General features: G+C 47.5%; 10 non-coding genes and 1 pseudogene across 10 annotated transcripts; all 11 read right to left on the bottom strand.

Moving 5' to 3' along the window:
- Window positions 1-6,668: 6,668 nt before the first annotated feature.
- LOC142653436 (U2 spliceosomal RNA) lies at window positions 6,669-6,859 on the bottom strand. The gene has a single exon (XR_012848367.1). It is a non-coding gene; the product is annotated as a U2 spliceosomal RNA (small nuclear RNA).
- A 1,290-nt stretch (window positions 6,860-8,149) lies between these two features.
- Window positions 8,150-8,340, bottom strand: LOC142653437 (U2 spliceosomal RNA). The gene has a single exon (XR_012848368.1). It is a non-coding gene; the product is annotated as a U2 spliceosomal RNA (small nuclear RNA).
- Window positions 8,341-9,630: 1,290 nt separating this feature from the next.
- LOC142653438 (U2 spliceosomal RNA) lies at window positions 9,631-9,821 on the bottom strand. Its single transcript, XR_012848369.1, has one exon. It is a non-coding gene; the product is annotated as a U2 spliceosomal RNA (small nuclear RNA).
- Window positions 9,822-11,111: 1,290 nt separating this feature from the next.
- LOC142653440 (U2 spliceosomal RNA) lies at window positions 11,112-11,302 on the bottom strand. The gene has a single exon (XR_012848371.1). It is a non-coding gene; the product is annotated as a U2 spliceosomal RNA (small nuclear RNA).
- A 1,290-nt stretch (window positions 11,303-12,592) lies between these two features.
- On the bottom strand, window positions 12,593-12,795 carry LOC142653711 (U2 spliceosomal RNA; annotated as a pseudogene).
- A 1,294-nt stretch (window positions 12,796-14,089) lies between these two features.
- On the bottom strand, window positions 14,090-14,280 carry LOC142653441 (U2 spliceosomal RNA). Its single transcript, XR_012848372.1, has one exon. It is a non-coding gene; the product is annotated as a U2 spliceosomal RNA (small nuclear RNA).
- A 1,294-nt stretch (window positions 14,281-15,574) lies between these two features.
- Window positions 15,575-15,765, bottom strand: LOC142653442 (U2 spliceosomal RNA). The gene has a single exon (XR_012848373.1). It is a non-coding gene; the product is annotated as a U2 spliceosomal RNA (small nuclear RNA).
- A 1,296-nt stretch (window positions 15,766-17,061) lies between these two features.
- On the bottom strand, window positions 17,062-17,252 carry LOC142653443 (U2 spliceosomal RNA). Its single transcript, XR_012848374.1, has one exon. It is a non-coding gene; the product is annotated as a U2 spliceosomal RNA (small nuclear RNA).
- Window positions 17,253-18,546: 1,294 nt separating this feature from the next.
- LOC142653444 (U2 spliceosomal RNA) lies at window positions 18,547-18,737 on the bottom strand. Its single transcript, XR_012848375.1, has one exon. It is a non-coding gene; the product is annotated as a U2 spliceosomal RNA (small nuclear RNA).
- A 1,294-nt stretch (window positions 18,738-20,031) lies between these two features.
- Window positions 20,032-20,222, bottom strand: LOC142653445 (U2 spliceosomal RNA). Its single transcript, XR_012848376.1, has one exon. It is a non-coding gene; the product is annotated as a U2 spliceosomal RNA (small nuclear RNA).
- A 1,294-nt stretch (window positions 20,223-21,516) lies between these two features.
- Window positions 21,517-21,707, bottom strand: LOC142653446 (U2 spliceosomal RNA). Its single transcript, XR_012848377.1, has one exon. It is a non-coding gene; the product is annotated as a U2 spliceosomal RNA (small nuclear RNA).
- Window positions 21,708-22,683: the final 976 nt, after the last annotated feature.

Genomic DNA, 22,683 nt, shown 5'->3' on the forward strand with positions numbered 1-22,683 from the left:
ATAAAAGAATAAAACCATTTTTATTTACAATGTTATGGTATTCCACATTTGCAAACACCACATGGATGTTGCTTCTTTTACCCCTAGCTGCTTTTTGTCCCTAAGATAATAAATATACATTTCACTTAGGGCATATTTCACACAATTTTTAACGTCAATAAAATCATGTTTAAAAAGCAGAATGTTCCTAACCTTCCAGATGGCATTCTTAAAACAGTTTAAAATGATCCAACAGACCATTTGCTGTTTAAAACTTGGGCAGTTAAAAAGACCATAAAACACGTATTCAAATTTAAGATCTTTAAGACCGCAGGCCCATTTCAGCAATGGGCCTACCTTCCTCCAAACCTCCTGTGCATATGGGCAGTTCCAAAACAGGTGCATTACCGTCTCGTCGTCACCACACCTGTCTCTCGGGCACTTGGCTCTCGCCACCAGTCCTCGCCTATGCTGGAATTCACGAGTAGGGAGGCACCGGTGAACGATTGCCCAGGCAAGGTCCTTGTGCACATTTGCCATAAATTTCCCGAAAACGTTCCGCCACACCACCTTGGACCTTGCCTGTGAGAAATTTGAAACTGCCAGTGTATCCTCCTGCCGCCTACAGGAGAGTGACACTTTTTTCTGGTCCCCCAATATGTCAGGCTCCAATTCTTGGAGACCTAGGAGCCTGACAGTTTTTTCGAGCACCGCATATTGTTTTGGGGGACACAGAAGCACAGGAGAATTCAAAGGGACACGAAACCATCGTTTAAAAATCATGCCCGTAGCGTACTTTAAAAAGTAGCTAAAAATACCATCAGAATTATACATTTTAAAACAGAAGCAAAAGTATTTAATGTAAAAGAAGTTAAAAAGGTTAGGAACATCTCTCCCGCCATTGTCCTTACATCTGTACATAAAATCACGTTTTAGTTTTTCCATTTTGGAACCCCATAAAAACATAAAACAGATCCTGGTCACTTTTTTAATATATAAAATTGTTGGAGGGAAAACCATAGCTACATAAAGCATTATGGGTAATAAAACAGATTTAATTATTAAAACTTTTCCCTCCATGGTGAGATTTCTCAAATTCCACATTAAAACCTTTTTTTCCATTTTGGCAATTACTGAATCCCAATTGGGTCTCCCATCGTTTTCTTGATTAAAAACAATTCCTAAAATTTTTATCTGATCCTGCTGCATGTTAACTCCTGGTGTCACAGAGGAATCCCATACACCAGTATAAAAACAGTCACACTTATCAACGTTTAATTTAAAACCAGAGGCTTCACAAAAAAAGCCGGTGTTCCTCAATGCCCGTCTCATAGAAGCGGCGTCTGGGCATAGGACGGTGGCGTCATCCATATAGCCTAGGATTTTTACCTGGTTCCCCCTTCCTCCAGGTATGGGCACGCCTCTGATGACTTTATCATCTCTTATTAGGGTGAACAGAGGTTCTATGGCACAAATAAAAAGGAGCGGAGACAACGGGCACCCCTGTTTCACCCCTGATAAAAGAGGAACACCTTTAGTTAAAAATCCGTTGATAGAAATTTGGCTAAAACAGGATCGATATAAAAGCTTAATACGTGTTAAAATAATTTCAGGAACAGCCATCTTTTTAAGAACCATAAAAAGATATTCATGGGAGACCCGGTCAAAAGCCTTCTCGAAATCTAAGGATAAAATAGCAAGGCTTTGACCCCTTTCTTTAAAATACCAAATGATGTCACGTAAAATATTCAGGGACTCAGTAATTGACCTCCCAGGTACCCCACATACCTGGTTTGGATGGATTAATTTATGAATAAAAGGTTTAAAACGGATTGTTATTAGTTTAGCTAAAATTTTACAATCAACGTTTAAAAGAGTAATAGGGCGCCAGTTTTTTAACTGGTCCCTCTCACCTTTTTTAAAAATTAAGGACACAATCCCCCTCCTCCAGGAAGGGGGCAGCTCTTCAGTAATAAAAACTTCCTTATACAATAAAAACATGTCATTCTTTAAAATTTCCCAAAAAGCATGATAAAATTCGATGGGCAGACCATCTTCCCCAGGAGCTTTCCCATTAGAAAAACTTTTAAAAGCAAATAAAAGTTCCTCCAAGGTAATATTACGGGATAAAACTTCCTGGTCTAAAATATCTAGCTTGGCATCAAGGGAATTAAGAACATGTTCTAAAAAGGAAGGATCAATATTTTTCTTGTTAAAAAGAGATTGGTAGAAATTAAAAGCAGAATTTAAAATGCCGACCATAGTGGTTTCTCCTTCAAGGTTTAAAATGACATCTCGTTTATCCATTACCTTTTTGAAGAAGAACCGGGAACACTTCTCGCCATCCTCGAGGTGCTTTACATGTGAATTAAAAATTATTTGTTTCCCTTTCTCTTCTATGGCATGTTTTATTTCAGCTTTAAGATTTAAGATATCATCATCAACATCCATACCAATCTCCTTCAATTTAAAAAGTACATGTAAACGTTTATTAAGAACATAAAACCATTGTTTTTTCTCTTTTGCTTTCTTCTTACCTGCTCGAATAAAAAAAGCTCTGATTTTGGGTTTAATGCCCTCCCACCAGTGTAGCATAGGCTGACTGGGCGCTCTATGGGACTGCCAACACTGGTAGGTCCGCACAAACTCCTCTTTAATGATGGGGTCCTCCAGGAGTGTGGTGTTTAGTCTCCAGGGACCCCTACAAGCTTTTTGCTCTCCCTCTAGCTCCAGGTGCACTGAAAGGAGCTTGTGATCAGATAAAATATTTGTTAAAAGCAAACATTTTTTGGGAATAAAACTATTAGAAGTGAAAATAAAATCAATTCTGGAGCTCACTCTTCCATTGGACCAGGTGGGGCCTGGGTCCGCAGGCAAGAGTTCCCTCCAGCAATCTTTCAATTTAAAATCACCAATAAAATTCTTGAGCAGGTAAGAAGTACGGTCAATTTTTCGATTAAAATCCCCACCCTGCCGGTGTTCTCCATCTCGCACACAGTTAAAATCACCACCCACCAGCAGGGGGGTAGACCCAACACAAAACAATGGTAAAATCTCTAATAGTTCTGCCCTCTCCTGTTTGGTAGGAGGGGCATAAACGTTTAAAACACGAATTAAAATTCCATTAAAAAGCAAATGTATTAAAATAGCTCTGCCGGGCATGATTTCAGTCACTGTTTGGATGGAGATAAAACGACCTCGGCAGAGCAATCCAACCCCCGCAGAGCGACAGTCATTTCCACCAGACCAGACTGAGGGGCCTAGTTTCCAGTCCATCTTTAAATCTTGATATTCCAAGTCATTAGGGATTCCACATTCTTGAAGCAGGCAAAGGTCAAAGTCCACAGTCTCTAAAAATGAAAATAAAGCAGTCCTGCGGACAGGGCTCTTTAGGGACCTCACATTTAGTGAGGCGACTTTGATAGGAACCAACATAGTCTTAGTTGAGGTCAGGGTCCGAACCAGAAGAGTCGTATTCGGAGATCAGCTGCGAGTCTGGACCCCCTTTTTGAGGGGTCAATAAATCTTGGATGTTGGTAGGGTCAGAGCCAGATACGTGGGCGGCTCCAACCCCCACACTGCTCTCATCCGAACTCCGATAGGCAGCTTTCCTCCGAACTCCGGACTCCTCTTCCTCTCGCTGTCTCTTTGCAGAATGGCTCCTATCCATCTCCTCGAAGTCGCTCTCACCCATCTCTGGCCCCTGGCTGAAGATATCGCTGATGTCCTTCCTGGGCAGCTGCACAGGGGCCTGTGAGGTCCCATCACTCTTGGCAACCTTTGCCTGCTTACGGGGAGCCTTCATCGCAAGCCCCTCCACAACCGCAGTGGAGGAACTTTGCTCCGACCCCCCCGTTGACCGGAAATGGTCAAAACGAGGCTCCAATCCAGCATATTTTAGGGTTTTCTTAATGGAGCCCTCGTCTGACACAGAGTGTCTCCGCTCCATGCCCACACTCTTGGGACAGGCGTCAGGTCCTACTGCAGAACCTACGGAGCCACGACGCCTGTCGCTAACCACTGCCTCAACAGGGTCCACTGCAGGCGGAGCAGAGGACCTGTTTGCAGAGGTGCCGGTCAACTTATGTCCAGCAGAGTCAGAATTCCTCCTGCTCTGCCTGGACCCGGTGGAATCCCTATGGCCGTCCCTCGAGGCTGACATCGGTGGGCCCCCCGATGGAGCTGTGAAGGACTTTGGCCTGGACCCCTCAGTCGTCAATGCTCGTTTTGGGGCATTACCAGCGGCGTCTGCACATGTTGCAAACTGCCGCTCTGGCCCTGGTCTGGGTGGCCCAGATTTCGCTCTGCGGGGGCAGTCTTTAAAAGCATGCCCAGTCATGCCGCACAGATTGCACAACACCTCGGAACTGCATTTTGCCGCCACGTGTCCAACCTGGCCACACCTATTACACTGCACCACATGGGGCCGGTCACAATGTTCTCTGGTGTGGCCATATCTCAAGCAGTTCCGGCAGGCTATTGGCATCTGGGGGTAAAATAAGAATCCTCGATTCTTCCCAATGGCAAAGTTCTGGGGTGGGTGATGTAAGCCTCCAATGCCATTGGGATCCTGGCGGAACTTCACCCAATATTTCCTTTTGCCATTCCAGAAGCTCTGGGTGTTCAAGATTTTGTGTGAGAAGCGGACCTCCCTGCAGTAACGACTGAGGAAGGTTTCAATGTCACACTCTGAGACAAATGGACTGAACATGCACATCACGAGCGGGACTTCTTCCTCCCCGTAGAGGAATAAAAAGTTCAGTCCATTTAGCCGCTCCTCACTCTGGTCCGCATCAGATAGTCTCTTGTGCATATTCTCGCAGCATGCCGCGGCCGTAAAGGAGATGGTGTACCGACCGCGGCTTTCCTGGTCATTGAGACACAGGATGTCCGCCCGCTTGAGCCCCAGGAAGTCCAGCAGAATCACCTCCACAATGAAGCGAAGGTTCTTCCGCTGACGATGGCCTTCTTCCACCTCAATGCGGACGGACTGGCGCAACCGGGTGTCCCCGGATGCGAAACCAAATGTAAATGGCATTTTCAGTGCCTGGGGGCTAAGCCTGTCCCTTATAGCAGCAAGGGCTCAGATTCCACAATTAAGTGGAACCCTCCCCCAAGGCCAAGGATTAGGGTACCCCAGACACCTACGAAGCCCGATAAACGCCCTCGGAACGCTCTTAGGAAAACGCCTCAAGGTCGGTTGACCTTTTGGGTAAGGCGCGATCGCAACTCGTTGTCCGGGGGCTAAGCCCACTCCCCAAATAGCAGCAAGGGGGTGAAGTCTCTCTGTGAAAAGAGACGATCCCCCAAGGCCAAGGAGCAGGGTACCCCGGACACCTCCCAACAAAACCAGATGCAGAAATACTACACCTGATCTTGCCAAAAGGCCGAGAAGCGATAACCCGAGCGGCCCTTGCCTTGCCCGAGCCTGTCCCATACTGCTGTTCACCCCTTGCAGCGATTCAGCCTACTCCTAGGCAATTCCATGGGGCCCTGCAGGCTCACACACATTTACAGCTACTAAGCGGGAGGTGAATAAAGGCCGGAGAGGAAGCCAGACAGGATTTGCTTCTTTTGCTTGCACCACAATGCAGTGCTGAAAGAGGAGGAATCTACATAAAAACGCCTTCCTGGCAACGCCCAAATGCCCTCCTGCCATGCAGATAAACACTGGCAGCGGCAGCAAGTGCATGCCCACAGCCACCCCTTGTTCCTTCACACCTTGTATCAGCTTTAATCCAGTCCTGTGCTGCCTGCTGAGCAGCACTGAACAACACTGCCTGGGCCCAGGCTTTTATCTCTGAGGCAGGCCCCATTATGATGTCAGAAAGCTGGCTCTGGAATCCTGAGGGCTCCACTATGACACGTGCAAAGTTCCGTCTGAACTTTATATAAGACTGTGAGGCTCAGTCAGTCACTCAGTGTTGCCTGAGAGGGCAACACTGCAACAGCCGGCCGCCAGGCTGTCTTTTTTTTGCACATTTATTTGCCTCCAGGAGGCCACAAGAGGGAGACAAGGGACTGCAAAATGGAAAATAGGCATCCACCAACTTTACAGACAACTTCTCTTTGCTCCTACAACCTCCATCCTTGCACAGTTTGTTATTCTTCCAGGTAACATAGTAACAAATCCAAATTGCTGCTCTCTTTGTAGGCAAGCAAGGGTTTGTTGCAACTGCAATTCTTACTTCTTCTTGAAATGTAGGGACGACAGTACATTCCATCACATCCACCTAGTGTACACAGGTAGGTCCATTGTGGCGGGTAGGCGGCTGGCTGCTTTAATGGCTGTTTGCTGTTCCCCTACTCCACTCCACTCCACTATTTGACTGTGGTGCTGCATCAATCAGTGGCTGGCTCAGGTGCAGCTCTTTAACTTACCTAGGAGGGAGGGAGGGAGGGCGGAGAGAAGACAAGGAAGGTGAATGAGCTGTTCCAATGTGAAATGCCGGAAACACAGAAACACAGAAGACACACACACACACACACACACACACACAACAAGAGGTGGCAATGTATTCATTAATTGCATTTAATAAATGAGCTCATTATCACACATGACTGTACAAATGCATTGTCCAACAGGTGTTGAAATAATGGGATTAAAAGGGGAGATCCCTTCAGAAAGACAGAAACAATGGCAAAGAGAAAAAACACTTTTGGAATCTGATTTTAGTCAACACATAAGGGAAGGGTGCACCGGTCCTGGAAATACTGCAATACCAGGTCAATGCGTGGAGTGGACAGAGCAAGCTCTATTTCCATCTCCCTGTTCTAAAAATCCATTTAATATATGGTCCCCAGATAGGGGACGTATCAGATATTAAACTGATAAGAACAGATACTACACTTGATCTTAGCCAAAAGGCCGAGAAGCGATAACCCGAGCGGCCCTTGCCTTGCCCGAGCCTGTCCCATACTGCTGTTCACCCCTTGCAGCGATTCAGCCTACTCCTAGGCAATTCCATGGGGCCCTGCAGGCTCACACACATTTACAGCTACTAAGCGGGAGGTGAATAAAGGCCGGAGAGGAAGCCAGACAGGATTTGCTTCTTTTGCTTGCACCACAATGCAGTGCTGAAAGAGGAGGAATCTACATAAAAACGCCTTCCTGGCAACGCCCAAATGCCCTCCTGCCATGCAGATAAACACTGGCAGCGGCAGCAAGTGCATGCCCACAGCCACCCCTTGTTCCTTCACACCTTGTATCAGCTTTAATCCAGTCCTGTGCTGCCTGCTGAGCAGCACTGAACAACACTGCCTGGGCCCAGGCTTTTATCTCTGAGGCAGGCCCCATTATGATGTCAGAAAGCTGGCTCTGGAATCCTGAGGGCTCCACTATGACACGTGCAAAGTTCCGTCTGAACTTTATATAAGACTGTGAGGCTCAGTCAGTCACTCAGTGTTGCCTGAGAGGGCAACACTGCAACAGCCGGCCGCCAGGCTGTCTTTTTTTTGCACATTTATTTGCCTCCAGGAGGCCACAAGAGGGAGACAAGGGACTGCAAAATGGAAAATAGGCATCCACCAACTTTACAGACAACTTCTCTTTGCTCCTACAACCTCCATCCTTGCACAGTTTGTTATTCTTCCAGGTAACATAGTAACAAATCCAAATTGCTGCTCTCTTTGTAGGCAAGCAAGGGTTTGTTGCAACTGCAATTCTTACTTCTTCTTGAAATGTAGGGACGACAGTACATTCCATCACATCCACCTAGTGTACACAGGTAGGTCCATTGTGGCGGGTAGGCGGCTGGCTGCTTTAATGGCTGTTTGCTGTTCCCCTACTCCACTCCACTCCACTATTTGACTGTGGTGCTGCATCAATCAGTGGCTGGCTCAGGTGCAGCTCTTTAACTTACCTAGGAGGGAGGGAGGGAGGGCGGAGAGAAGACAAGGAAGGTGAATGAGCTGTTCCAATGTGAAATGCCGGAAACACAGAAACACAGAAGACACACACACACACACACACACACACACAACAAGAGGTGGCAATGTATTCATTAATTGCATTTAATAAATGAGCTCATTATCACACATGACTGTACAAATGCATTGTCCAACAGGTGTTGAAATAATGGGATTAAAAGGGGAGATCCCTTCAGAAAGACAGAAACAATGGCAAAGAGAAAAAACACTTTTGGAATCTGATTTTAGTCAACACATAAGGGAAGGGTGCACCGGTCCTGGAAATACTGCAATACCAGGTCAATGCGTGGAGTGGACAGAGCAAGCTCTATTTCCATCTCCCTGTTCTAAAAATCCATTTAATATATGGTCCCCAGATAGGGGACGTATCAGATATTAAACTGATAAGAACAGATACTACACTTGATCTTAGCCAAAAGGCCGAGAAGCGATAACCCGAGCGGCCCTTGCCTTGCCCGAGCCTGTCCCATACTGCTGTTCACCCCTTGCAGCGATTCAGCCTACTCCTAGGCAATTCCATGGGGCCCTGCAGGCTCACACACATTTACAGCTACTAAGCGGGAGGTGAATAAAGGCCGGAGAGGAAGCCAGACAGGATTTGCTTCTTTTGCTTGCACCACAATGCAGTGCTGAAAGAGGAGGAATCTACATAAAAACGCCTTCCTGGCAACGCCCAAATGCCCTCCTGCCATGCAGATAAACACTGGCAGCGGCAGCAAGTGCATGCCCACAGCCACCCCTTGTTCCTTCACACCTTGTATCAGCTTTAATCCAGTCCTGTGCTGCCTGCTGAGCAGCACTGAACAACACTGCCTGGGCCCAGGCTTTTATCTCTGAGGCAGGCCCCATTATGATGTCAGAAAGCTGGCTCTGGAATCCTGAGGGCTCCACTATGACACGTGCAAAGTTCCGTCTGAACTTTATATAAGACTGTGAGGCTCAGTCAGTCACTCAGTGTTGCCTGAGAGGGCAACACTGCAACAGCCGGCCGCCAGGCTGTCTTTTTTTTGCACATTTATTTGCCTCCAGGAGGCCACAAGAGGGAGACAAGGGACTGCAAAATGGAAAATAGGCATCCACCAACTTTACAGACAACTTCTCTTTGCTCCTACAACCTCCATCCTTGCACAGTTTGTTATTCTTCCAGGTAACATAGTAACAAATCCAAATTGCTGCTCTCTTTGTAGGCAAGCAAGGGTTTGTTGCAACTGCAATTCTTACTTCTTCTTGAAATGTAGGGACGACAGTACATTCCATCACATCCACCTAGTGTACACAGGTAGGTCCATTGTGGCGGGTAGGCGGCTGGCTGCTTTAATGGCTGTTTGCTGTTCCCCTACTCCACTCCACTCCACTATTTGACTGTGGTGCTGCATCAATCAGTGGCTGGCTCAGGTGCAGCTCTTTAACTTACCTAGGAGGGAGGGAGGGAGGGCGGAGAGAAGACAAGGAAGGTGAATGAGCTGTTCCAATGTGAAATGCCGGAAACACAGAAACACAGAAGACACACACACACACACACACACACACACAACAAGAGGTGGCAATGTATTCATTAATTGCATTTAATAAATGAGCTCATTATCACACATGACTGTACAAATGCATTGTCCAACAGGTGTTGAAATAATGGGATTAAAAGGGGAGATCCCTTCAGAAAGACAGAAACAATGGCAAAGAGAAAAAACACTTTTGGAATCTGATTTTAGTCAACACATAAGGGAAGGGTGCACCGGTCCTGGAAATACTGCAATACCAGGTCAATGCGTGGAGTGGACAGAGCAAGCTCTATTTCCATCTCCCTGTTCTAAAAATCCATTTAATATATGGTCCCCAGATAGGGGACGTATCAGATATTAAACTGATAAGAACAGATACTACACTTGATCTTAGCCAAAAGGCCGAGAAGCGATAACCCGAGCGGCCCTTGCCTTGCCCGAGCCTGTCCCATACTGCTGTTCACCCCTTGCAGCGATTCAGCCTACTCCTAGGCAATTCCATGGGGCCCTGCAGGCTCACACACATTTACAGCTACTAAGCGGGAGGTGAATAAAGGCCGGAGAGGAAGCCAGACAGGATTTGCTTCTTTTGCTTGCACCACAATGCAGTGCTGAAAGAGGAGGAATCTACATAAAAACGCCTTCCTGGCAACGCCCAAATGCCCTCCTGCCATGCAGATAAACACTGGCAGCGGCAGCAAGTGCATGCCCACAGCCACCCCTTGTTCCTTCACACCTTGTATCAGCTTTAATCCAGTCCTGTGCTGCCTGCTGAGCAGCACTGAACAACACTGCCTGGGCCCAGGCTTTTATCTCTGAGGCAGGCCCCATTATGATGTCAGAAAGCTGGCTCTGGAATCCTGAGGGCTCCACTATGACACGTGCAAAGTTCCGTCTGAACTTTATATAAGACTGTGAGGCTCAGTCAGTCACTCAGTGTTGCCTGAGAGGGCAACACTGCAACAGCCGGCCGCCAGGCTGTCTTTTTTTTGCACATTTATTTGCCTCCAGGAGGCCACAAGAGGGAGACAAGGGACTGCAAAATGGAAAATAGGCATCCACCAACTTTACAGACAACTTCTCTTTGCTCCTACAACCTCCATCCTTGCACAGTTTGTTATTCTTCCAGGTAACATAGTAACAAATCCAAATTGCTGCTCTCTTTGTAGGCAAGCAAGGGTTTGTTGCAACTGCAATTCTTACTTCTTCTTGAAATGTAGGGACGACAGTACATTCCATCACATCCACCTAGTGTACACAGGTAGGTCCATTGTGGCGGGTAGGCGGCTGGCTGCTTTAATGGCTGTTTGCTGTTCCCCTACTCCACTCCACTCCACTATTTGACTGTGGTGCTGCATCAATCAGTGGCTGGCTCAGGTGCAGCTCTTTAACTTACCTAGGAGGGAGGGAGGGAGGGCGGAGAGAAGACAAGGAAGGTGAATGAGCTGTTCCAATGTGAAATGCCGGAAACACAGAAACACAGAAGACACACACACACACACACACACACACACAACAAGAGGTGGCAATGTATTCATTAATTGCATTTAATAAATGAGCTCATTATCACACATGACTGTACAAATGCATTGTCCAACAGGTGTTGAAATAATGGGATTAAAAGGGGAGATCCCTTCAGAAAGACAGAAACAATGGCAAAGAGAAAAAACACTTTTGGAATCTGATTTTAGTCAACACATAAGGGAAGGGTGCACCGGTCCTGGAAATACTGCAATACCAGGTCAATGCGTGGAGTGGACAGAGCAAGCTCTATTTCCATCTCCCTGTTCTAAAAATCCATTTAATATATGGTCCCCAGATAGGGGACGTATCAGATATTAAACTGATAAGAACAGATACTACACTTGATCTTAGCCAAAAGGCCGAGAAGCGATAACCCGAGCGGCCCTTGCCTTGCCCGAGCCTGTCCCATACTGCTGTTCACCCCTTGCAGCGATTCAGCCTACTCCTAGGCAATTCCATGGGGCCCTGCAGGCTCACACACATTTACAGCTACTAAGCGGGAGGTGAATAAAGGCCGGAGAGGAAGCCAGACAGGATTTGCTTCTTTTGCTTGCACCACAATGCAGTGCTGAAAGAGGAGGAATCTACATAAAAACGCCTTCCTGGCAACGCCCAAATGCCCTCCTGCCATGCAGATAAACACTGGCAGCGGCAGCAAGTGCATGCCCACAGCCACCCCTTGTTCCTTCACACCTTGTATCAGCTTTAATCCAGTCCTGTGCTGCCTGCTGAGCAGCACTGAACAACACTGCCTGGGCCCAGGCTTTTATCTCTGAGGCAGGCCCCATTATGATGTCAGAAAGCTGGCTCTGGAATCCTGAGGGCTCCACTATGACACGTGCAAAGTTCCGTCTGAACTTTATATAAGACTGTGAGGCTCAGTCAGTCACTCAGTGTTGCCTGAGAGGGCAACACTGCAACAGCCGGCCGCCAGGCTGTCTTTTTTTTGCACATTTATTTGCCTCCAGGAGGCCACAAGAGGGAGACAAGGGACTGCAAAATGGAAAATAGGCATCCACCAACTTTACAGACAACTTCTCTTTGCTCCTACAACCTCCATCCTTGCACAGTTTGTTATTCTTCCAGGTAACATAGTAACAAATCCAAATTGCTGCTCTCTTTGTAGGCAAGCAAGGGTTTGTTGCAACTGCAATTCTTACTTCTTCTTGAAATGTAGGGACGACAGTACATTCCATCACATCCACCTAGTGTACACAGGTAGGTCCATTGTGGCGGGTAGGCGGCTGGCTGCTTTAATGGCTGTTTGCTGTTCCCCTACTCCACTCCACTCCACTATTTGACTGTGGTGCTGCATCAATCAGTGGCTGGCTCAGGTGCAGCTCTTTAACTTACCTAGGAGGGAGGGAGGGAGGGCGGAGAGAAGACAAGGAAGGTGAATGAGCTGTTCCAATGTGAAATGCCGGAAACACAGAAACACAGAAGACACACACACACACACACACACACACACAACAAGAGGTGGCAATGTATTCATTAATTGCATTTAATAAATGAGCTCATTATCACACATGACTGTACAAATGCATTGTCCAACAGGTGTTGAAATAATGGGATTAAAAGGGGAGATCCCTTCAGAAAGACAGAAACAATGGCAAAGAGAAAAAACACTTTTGGAATCTGATTTTAGTCAACACATAAGGGAAGGGTGCACCGGTCCTGGAAATACTGCAATACCAGGTCAATGCGTGGAGTGGACAGAGCAAGCTCTATTTCCATCTCCCTGTTCTAAAAATCCATTTAATATATGGTCCCCAGATAGGGGACGTATCAGATATTAAACTGATAAGAACAGATACTACACTTGATACTACACTTGATCTTAGCCAAAAGGCCGAGAAGCGATAACCCGAGCGGCCCTTGCCTTGCCCGAGCCTGTCCCATACTGCTGTTCACCCCTTGCAGCGATTCAGCCTACTCCTAGGCAATTCCATGGGGCCCTGCAGGCTCACACACATTTACAGCTACTAAGCGGGAGGTGAATAAAGGCCGGAGAGGAAGCCAGACAGGATTTGCTTCTTTTGCTTGCACCACAATGCAGTGCTGAAAGAGGAGGAATCTACATAAAAACGCCTTCCTGGCAACGCCCAAATGCCCTCCTGCCATGCAGATAAACACTGGCAGCGGCAGCAAGTGCATGCCCACAGCCACCCCTTGTTCCTTCACACCTTGTATCAGCTTTAATCCAGTCCTGTGCTGCCTGCTGAGCAGCACTGAACAACACTGCCTGGGCCCAGGCTTTTATCTCTGAGGCAGGCCCCATTATGATGTCAGAAAGCTGGCTCTGGAATCCTGAGGGCTCCACTATGACACGTGCAAAGTTCCGTCTGAACTTTATATAAGACTGTGAGGCTCAGTCAGTCACTCAGTGTTGCCTGAGAGGGCAACACTGCAACAGCCGGCCGCCAGGCTGTCTTTTTTTTGCACATTTATTTGCCTCCAGGAGGCCACAAGAGGGAGACAAGGGACTGCAAAATGGAAAATAGGCATCCACCAACTTTACAGACAACTTCTCTTTGCTCCTACAACCTCCATCCTTGCACAGTTTGTTATTCTTCCAGGTAACATAGTAACAAATCCAAATTGCTGCTCTCTTTGTAGGCAAGCAAGGGTTTGTTGCAACTGCAATTCTTACTTCTTCTTGAAATGTAGGGACGACAGTACATTCCATCACATCCACCTAGTGTACACAGGTAGGTCCATTGTGGCGGGTAGGCGGCTGGCTGCTTTAATGGCTGTTTGCTGTTCCCCTACTCCACTCCACTCCACTATTTGACTGTGGTGCTGCATCAATCAGTGGCTGGCTCAGGTGCAGCTCTTTAACTTACCTAGGAGGGAGGGAGGGAGGGAGGGCGGAGAGAAGACAAGGAAGGTGAATGAGCTGTTCCAATGTGAAATGCCGGAAACACAGAAACACAGAAGACACACACACACACACACACACACACACAACAAGAGGTGGCAATGTATTCATTAATTGCATTTAATAAATGAGCTCATTATCACACATGACTGTACAAATGCATTGTCCAACAGGTGTTGAAATAATGGGATTAAAAGGGGAGATCCCTTCAGAAAGACAGAAACAATGGCAAAGAGAAAAAACACTTTTGGAATCTGATTTTAGTCAACACATAAGGGAAGGGTGCACCGGTCCTGGAAATACTGCAATACCAGGTCAATGCGTGGAGTGGACAGAGCAAGCTCTATTTCCATCTCCCTGTTCTAAAAATCCATTTAATATATGGTCCCCAGATAGGGGACGTATCAGATATTAAACTGATAAGAACAGATACTACACTTGATCTTAGCCAAAAGGCCGAGAAGCGATAACCCGAGCGGCCCTTGCCTTGCCCGAGCCTGTCCCATACTGCTGTTCACCCCTTGCAGCGATTCAGCCTACTCCTAGGCAATTCCATGGGGCCCTGCAGGCTCACACACATTTACAGCTACTAAGCGGGAGGTGAATAAAGGCCGGAGAGGAAGCCAGACAGGATTTGCTTCTTTTGCTTGCACCACAATGCAGTGCTGAAAGAGGAGGAATCTACATAAAAACGCCTTCCTGGCAACGCCCAAATGCCCTCCTGCCATGCAGATAAACACTGGCAGCGGCAGCAAGTGCATGCCCACAGCCACCCCTTGTTCCTTCACACCTTGTATCAGCTTTAATCCAGTCCTGTGCTGCCTGCTGAGCAGCACTGAACAACACTGCCTGGGCCCAGGCTTTTATCTCTGAGGCAGGCCCCATTATGATGTCAGAAAGCTGGCTCTGGAATCCTGAGGGCTCCACTATGACACGTGCAAAGTTCCGTCTGAACTTTATATAAGACTGTGAGGCTCAGTCAGTCACTCAGTGTTGCCTGAGAGGGCAACACTGCAACAGCCGGCCGCCAGGCTGTCTTTTTTTTGCACATTTATTTGCCTCCAGGAGGCCACAAGAGGGAGACAAGGGACTGCAAAATGGAAAATAGGCATCCACCAACTTTACAGACAACTTCTCTTTGCTCCTACAACCTCCATCCTTGCACAGTTTGTTATTCTTCCAGGTAACATAGTAACAAATCCAAATTGCTGCTCTCTTTGTAGGCAAGCAAGGGTTTGTTGCAACTGCAATTCTTACTTCTTCTTGAAATGTAGGGACGACAGTACATTCCATCACATCCACCTAGTGTACACAGGTAGGTCCATTGTGGCGGGTAGGCGGCTGGCTGCTTTAATGGCTGTTTGCTGTTCCCCTACTCCACTCCACTCCACTATTTGACTGTGGTGCTGCATCAATCAGTGGCTGGCTCAGGTGCAGCTCTTTAACTTACCTAGGAGGGAGGGAGGGAGGGAGGGCGGAGAGAAGACAAGGAAGGTGAATGAGCTGTTCCAATGTGAAATGCCGGAAACACAGAAACACAGAAGACACACACACACACACACACACACACACAACAAGAGGTGGCAATGTATTCATTAATTGCATTTAATAAATGAGCTCATTATCACACATGACTGTACAAATGCATTGTCCAACAGGTGTTGAAATAATGGGATTAAAAGGGGAGATCCCTTCAGAAAGACAGAAACAATGGCAAAGAGAAAAAACACTTTTGGAATCTGATTTTAGTCAACACATAAGGGAAGGGTGCACCGGTCCTGGAAATACTGCAATACCAGGTCAATGCGTGGAGTGGACAGAGCAAGCTCTATTTCCATCTCCCTGTTCTAAAAATCCATTTAATATATGGTCCCCAGATAGGGGACGTATCAGATATTAAACTGATAAGAACAGATACTACACTTGATCTTAGCCAAAAGGCCGAGAAGCGATAACCCGAGCGGCCCTTGCCTTGCCCGAGCCTGTCCCATACTGCTGTTCACCCCTTGCAGCGATTCAGCCTACTCCTAGGCAATTCCATGGGGCCCTGCAGGCTCACACACATTTACAGCTACTAAGCGGGAGGTGAATAAAGGCCGGAGAGGAAGCCAGACAGGATTTGCTTCTTTTGCTTGCACCACAATGCAGTGCTGAAAGAGGAGGAATCTACATAAAAACGCCTTCCTGGCAACGCCCAAATGCCCTCCTGCCATGCAGATAAACACTGGCAGCGGCAGCAAGTGCATGCCCACAGCCACCCCTTGTTCCTTCACACCTTGTATCAGCTTTAATCCAGTCCTGTGCTGCCTGCTGAGCAGCACTGAACAACACTGCCTGGGCCCAGGCTTTTATCTCTGAGGCAGGCCCCATTATGATGTCAGAAAGCTGGCTCTGGAATCCTGAGGGCTCCACTATGACACGTGCAAAGTTCCGTCTGAACTTTATATAAGACTGTGAGGCTCAGTCAGTCACTCAGTGTTGCCTGAGAGGGCAACACTGCAACAGCCGGCCGCCAGGCTGTCTTTTTTTTGCACATTTATTTGCCTCCAGGAGGCCACAAGAGGGAGACAAGGGACTGCAAAATGGAAAATAGGCATCCACCAACTTTACAGACAACTTCTCTTTGCTCCTACAACCTCCATCCTTGCACAGTTTGTTATTCTTCCAGGTAACATAGTAACAAATCCAAATTGCTGCTCTCTTTGTAGGCAAGCAAGGGTTTGTTGCAACTGCAATTCTTACTTCTTCTTGAAATGTAGGGACGACAGTACATTCCATCACATCCACCTAGTGTACACAGGTAGGTCCATTGTGGCGGGTAGGCGGCTGGCTGCTTTAATGGCTGTTTGCTGTTCCCCTACTCCACTCCACTCCACTATTTGACTGTGGTGCTGCATCAATCAGTGGCTGGCTCAGGTGCAGCTCTTTAACTTACCTAGGAGGGAGGGAGGGAGGGAGGGCGGAGAGAAGACAAGGAAGGTGAATGAGCTGTTCCAATGTGAAATGCCGGAAACACAGAAACACAGAAGACACACACACACACACACACACACACACACAACAAGAGGTGGCAATGTATTCATTAATTGCATTTAATAAATGAGCTCATTATCACACATGACTGTACAAATGCATTGTCCAACAGGTGTTGAAATAATGGGATTAAAAGGGGAGATCCCTTCAGAAAGACAGAAACAATGGCAAAGAGAAAAAACACTTTTGGAATCTGATTTTAGTCAACACATAAGGGAAGGGTGCACCGGTCCTGGAAATACTGCAATACCAGGTCAATGCGTGGAGTGGACAGAGCAAGCTCTATTTCCATCTCCCTGTTCTAAAAATCCATTTAATATATGGTCCCCAGATAGGGGACGTATCAGATATTAAACTGATAAGAACAGATACTACACTTGATCTTAGCCAAAAGGCCGAGAAGCGATAACCCGAGCGGCCCTTGCCTTGCCCGAGCCTGTCCCATACTGCTGTTCACCCCTTGCAGCGATTCAGCCTACTCCTAGGCAATTCCATGGGGCCCTGCAGGCTCACACACATTTACAGCTACTAAGCGGGAGGTGAATAAAGGCCGGAGAGGAAGCCAGACAGGATTTGCTTCTTTTGCTTGCACCACAATGCAGTGCTGAAAGAGGAGGAATCTACATAAAAACGCCTTCCTGGCAACGCCCAAATGCCCTCCTGCCATGCAGATAAACACTGGCAGCGGCAGCAAGTGCATGCCCACAGCCACCCCTTGTTCCTTCACACCTTGTATCAGCTTTAATCCAGTCCTGTGCTGCCTGCTGAGCAGCACTGAACAACACTGCCTGGGCCCAGGCTTTTATCTCTGAGGCAGGCCCCATTATGATGTCAGAAAGCTGGCTCTGGAATCCTGAGGGCTCCACTATGACACGTGCAAAGTTCCGTCTGAACTTTATATAAGACTGTGAGGCTCAGTCAGTCACTCAGTGTTGCCTGAGAGGGCAACACTGCAACAGCCGGCCGCCAGGCTGTCTTTTTTTTGCACATTTATTTGCCTCCAGGAGGCCACAAGAGGGAGACAAGGGACTGCAAAATGGAAAATAGGCATCCACCAACTTTACAGACAACTTCTCTTTGCTCCTACAACCTCCATCCTTGCACAGTTTGTTATTCTTCCAGGTAACATAGTAACAAATCCAAATTGCTGCTCTCTTTGTAGGCAAGCAAGGGTTTGTTGCAACTGCAATTCTTACTTCTTCTTGAAATGTAGGGACGACAGTACATTCCATCACATCCACCTAGTGTACACAGGTAGGTCCATTGTGGCGGGTAGGCGGCTGGCTGCTTTAATGGCTGTTTGCTGTTCCCCTACTCCACTCCACTCCACTATTTGACTGTGGTGCTGCATCAATCAGTGGCTGGCTCAGGTGCAGCTCTTTAACTTACCTAGGAGGGAGGGAGGGAGGGAGGGCGGAGAGAAGACAAGGAAGGTGAATGAGCTGTTCCAATGTGAAATGCCGGAAACACAGAAACACAGAAGACACACACACACACACACACACACACACAACAAGAGGTGGCAATGTATTCATTAATTGCATTTAATAAATGAGCTCATTATCACACATGACTGTACAAATGCATTGTCCAACAGGTGTTGAAATAATGGGATTAAAAGGGGAGATCCCTTCAGAAAGACAGAAACAATGGCAAAGAGAAAAAACACTTTTGGAATCTGATTTTAGTCAACACATAAGGGAAGGGTGCACCGGTCCTGGAAATACTGCAATACCAGGTCAATGCGTGGAGTGGACAGAGCAAGCTCTATTTCCATCTCCCTGTTCTAAAAATCCATTTAATATATGGTCCCCAGATAGGGGACGTATCAGATATTAAACTGATAAGAACAGATACTACACTTGATCTTAGCCAAAAGGCCGAGAAGCGATAACCCGAGCGGCCCTTGCCTTGCCCGAGCCTGTCCCATACTGCTGTTCACCCCTTGCAGCGATTCAGCCTACTCCTAGGCAATTCCATGGGGCCCTGCAGGCTCACACACATTTACAGCTACTAAGCGGGAGGTGAATAAAGGCCGGAGAGGAAGCCAGACAGGATTTGCTTCTTTTGCTTGCACCACAATGCAGTGCTGAAAGAGGAGGAATCTACATAAAAACGCCTTCCTGGCAACGCCCAAATGCCCTCCTGCCATGCAGATAAACACTGGCAGCGGCAGCAAGTGCATGCCCACAGCCACCCCTTGTTCCTTCACACCTTGTATCAGCTTTAATCCAGTCCTGTGCTGCCTGCTGAGCAGCACTGAACAACACTGCCTGGGCCCAGGCTTTTATCTCTGAGGCAGGCCCCATTATGATGTCAGAAAGCTGGCTCTGGAATCCTGAGGGCTCCACTATGACACGTGCAAAGTTCCGTCTGAACTTTATATAAGACTGTGAGGCTCAGTCAGTCACTCAGTGTTGCCTGAGAGGGCAACACTGCAACAGCCGGCCGCCAGGCTGTCTTTTTTTTGCACATTTATTTGCCTCCAGGAGGCCACAAGAGGGAGACAAGGGACTGCAAAATGGAAAATAGGCATCCACCAACTTTACAGACAACTTCTCTTTGCTCCTACAACCTCCATCCTTGCACAGTTTGTTATTCTTCCAGGTAACATAGTAACAAATCCAAATTGCTGCTCTCTTTGTAGGCAAGCAAGGGTTTGTTGCAACTGCAATTCTTACTTCTTCTTGAAATGTAGGGACGACAGTACATTCCATCACATCCACCTAGTGTACACAGGTAGGTCCATTGTGGCGGGTAGGCGGCTGGCTGCTTTAATGGCTGTTTGCTGTTCCCCTACTCCACTCCACTCCACTATTTGACTGTGGTGCTGCATCAATCAGTGGCTGGCTCAGGTGCAGCTCTTTAACTTACCTAGGAGGGAGGGAGGGAGGGAGGGCGGAGAGAAGACAAGGAAGGTGAATGAGCTGTTCCAATGTGAAATGCCGGAAACACAGAAACACAGAAGACACACACACACACACACACACACACACAACAAGAGGTGGCAATGTATTCATTAATTGCATTTAATAAATGAGCTCATTATCACACATGACTGTACAAATGCATTGTCCAACAGGTGTTGAAATAATGGGATTAAAAGGGGAGATCCCTTCAGAAAGACAGAAACAATGGCAAAGAGAAAAAACACTTTTGGAATCTGATTTTAGTCAACACATAAGGGAAGGGTGCACCGGTCCTGGAAATACTGCAATACCAGGTCAATGCGTGGAGTGGACAGAGCAAGCTCTATTTCCATCTCCCTGTTCTAAAAATCCATTTAATATATGGTCCCCAGATAGGGGACGTATCAGATATTAAACTGATAAGAACAGATACTACACTTGATCTTAGCCAAAAGGCCGAGAAGCGATAACCCGAGCGGCCCTTGCCTTGCCCGAGCCTGTCCCATACTGCTGTTCACCCCTTGCAGCGATTCAGCCTACTCCTAGGCAATTCCATGGGGCCCTGCAGGCTCACACACATTTACAGCTACTAAGCGGGAGGTGAATAAAGGCCGGAGAGGAAGCCAGACAGGATTTGCTTCTTTTGCTTGCACCACAATGCAGTGCTGAAAGAGGAGGAATCTACATAAAAACGCCTTCCTGGCAACGCCCAAATGCCCTCCTGCCATGCAGATAAACACTGGCAGCGGCAGCAAGTGCATGCCCACAGCCACCCCTTGTTCCTTCACACCTTGTATCAGCTTTAATCCAGTCCTGTGCTGCCTGCTGAGCAGCACTGAACAACACTGCCTGGGCCCAGGCTTTTATCTCTGAGGCAGGCCCCATTATGATGTCAGAAAGCTGGCTCTGGAATCCTGAGGGCTCCACTATGACACGTGCAAAGTTCCGTCTGAACTTTATATAAGACTGTGAGGCTCAGTCAGTCACTCAGTGTTGCCTGAGAGGGCAACACTGCAACAGCCGGCCGCCAGGCTGTCTTTTTTTTGCACATTTATTTGCCTCCAGGAGGCCACAAGAGGGAGACAAGGGACTGCAAAATGGAAAATAGGCATCCACCAACTTTACAGACAACTTCTCTTTGCTCCTACAACCTCCATCCTTGCACAGTTTGTTATTCTTCCAGGTAACATAGTAACAAATCCAAATTGCTGCTCTCTTTGTAGGCAAGCAAGGGTTTGTTGCAACTGCAATTCTTACTTCTTCTTGAAATGTAGGGACGACAGTACATTCCATCACATCCACCTAGTGTACACAGGTAGGTCCATTGTGGCGGGTAGGCGGCTGGCTGCTTTAATGGCTGTTTGCTGTTCCCCTACTCCACTCCACTCCACTATTTGACTGTGGTGCTGCATCAATCAGTGGCTGGCTCAGGTGCAGCTCTTTAACTTACCTAGGAGGGAGGGAGGGAGGGAGGGCGGAGAGAAGACAAGGAAGGTGAATGAGCTGTTCCAATGTGAAATGCCGGAAACACAGAAACACAGAAGACACACACACACACACACACACACACACAACAAGAGGTGGCAATGTATTCATTAATTGCATTTAATAAATGAGCTCATTATCACACATGACTGTACAAATGCATTGTCCAACAGGTGTTGAAATAATGGGATTAAAAGGGGAGATCCCTTCAGAAAGACAGAAACAATGGCAAAGAGAAAAAACACTTTTGGAATCTGATTTTAGTCAACACATAAGGGAAGGGTGCACCGGTCCTGGAAATACTGCAATACCAGGTCAATGCGTGGAGTGGACAGAGCAAGCTCTATTTCCATCTCCCTGTTCTAAAAATCCATTTAATATATGGTCCCCAGATAGGGGACGTATCAGATATTAAACTGATAAGAACAGATACTACACTTGATCTTAGCCAAAAGGCCGAGAAGCGATAACCCGAGCGGCCCTTGCCTTGCCCGAGCCTGTCCCATACTGCTGTTCACCCCTTGCAGCGATTCAGCCTACTCCTAGGCAATTCCATGGGGCCCTGCAGGCTCACACACATTTACAGCTACTAAGCGGGAGGTGAATAAAGGCCGGAGAGGAAGCCAGACAGGATTTGCTTCTTTTGCTTGCACCACAATGCAGTGCTGAAAGAGGAGGAATCTACATAAAAACGCCTTCCTGGCAACGCCCAAATGCCCTCCTGCCATGCAGATAAACACTGGCAGCGGCAGCAAGTGCATGCCCACAGCCACCCCTTGTTCCTTCACACCTTGTATCAGCTTTAATCCAGTCCTGTGCTGCCTGCTGAGCAGCACTGAACAACACTGCCTGGGCCCAGGCTTTTATCTCTGAGGCAGGCCCCATTATGATGTCAGAAAGCTGGCTCTGGAATCCTGAGGGCTCCACTATGACACGTGCAAAGTTCCGTCTGAACTTTATATAAGACTGTGAGGCTCAGTCAGTCACTCAGTGTTGCCTGAGAGGGCAACACTGCAACAGCCGGCCGCCAGGCTGTCTTTTTTTTGCACATTTATTTGCCTCCAGGAGGCCACAAGAGGGAGACAAGGGACTGCAAAATGGAAAATAGGCATCCACCAACTTTACAGACAACTTCTCTTTGCTCCTACAACCTCCATCCTTGCACAGTTTGTTATTCTTCCAGGTAACATAGTAACAAATCCAAATTGCTGCTCTCTTTGTAGGCAAGCAAGGGTTTGTTGCAACTGCAATTCTTACTTCTTCTTGAAATGTAGGGACGACAGTACATTCCATCACATCCACCTAGTGTACACAGGTAGGTCCATTGTGGCGGGTAGGCGGCTGGCTGCTTTAATGGCTGTTTGCTGTTCCCCTACTCCACTCCACTCCACTATTTGACTGTGGTGCTGCATCAATCAGTGGCTGGCTCAGGTGCAGCTCTTTA

Source organism: Rhinoderma darwinii, chromosome 5 (genome assembly GCF_050947455.1).
Source record: "Rhinoderma darwinii isolate aRhiDar2 chromosome 5, aRhiDar2.hap1, whole genome shotgun sequence".
In the NCBI taxonomy this organism is placed as follows: Eukaryota; Metazoa; Chordata; class Amphibia; order Anura; family Rhinodermatidae; genus Rhinoderma; species Rhinoderma darwinii.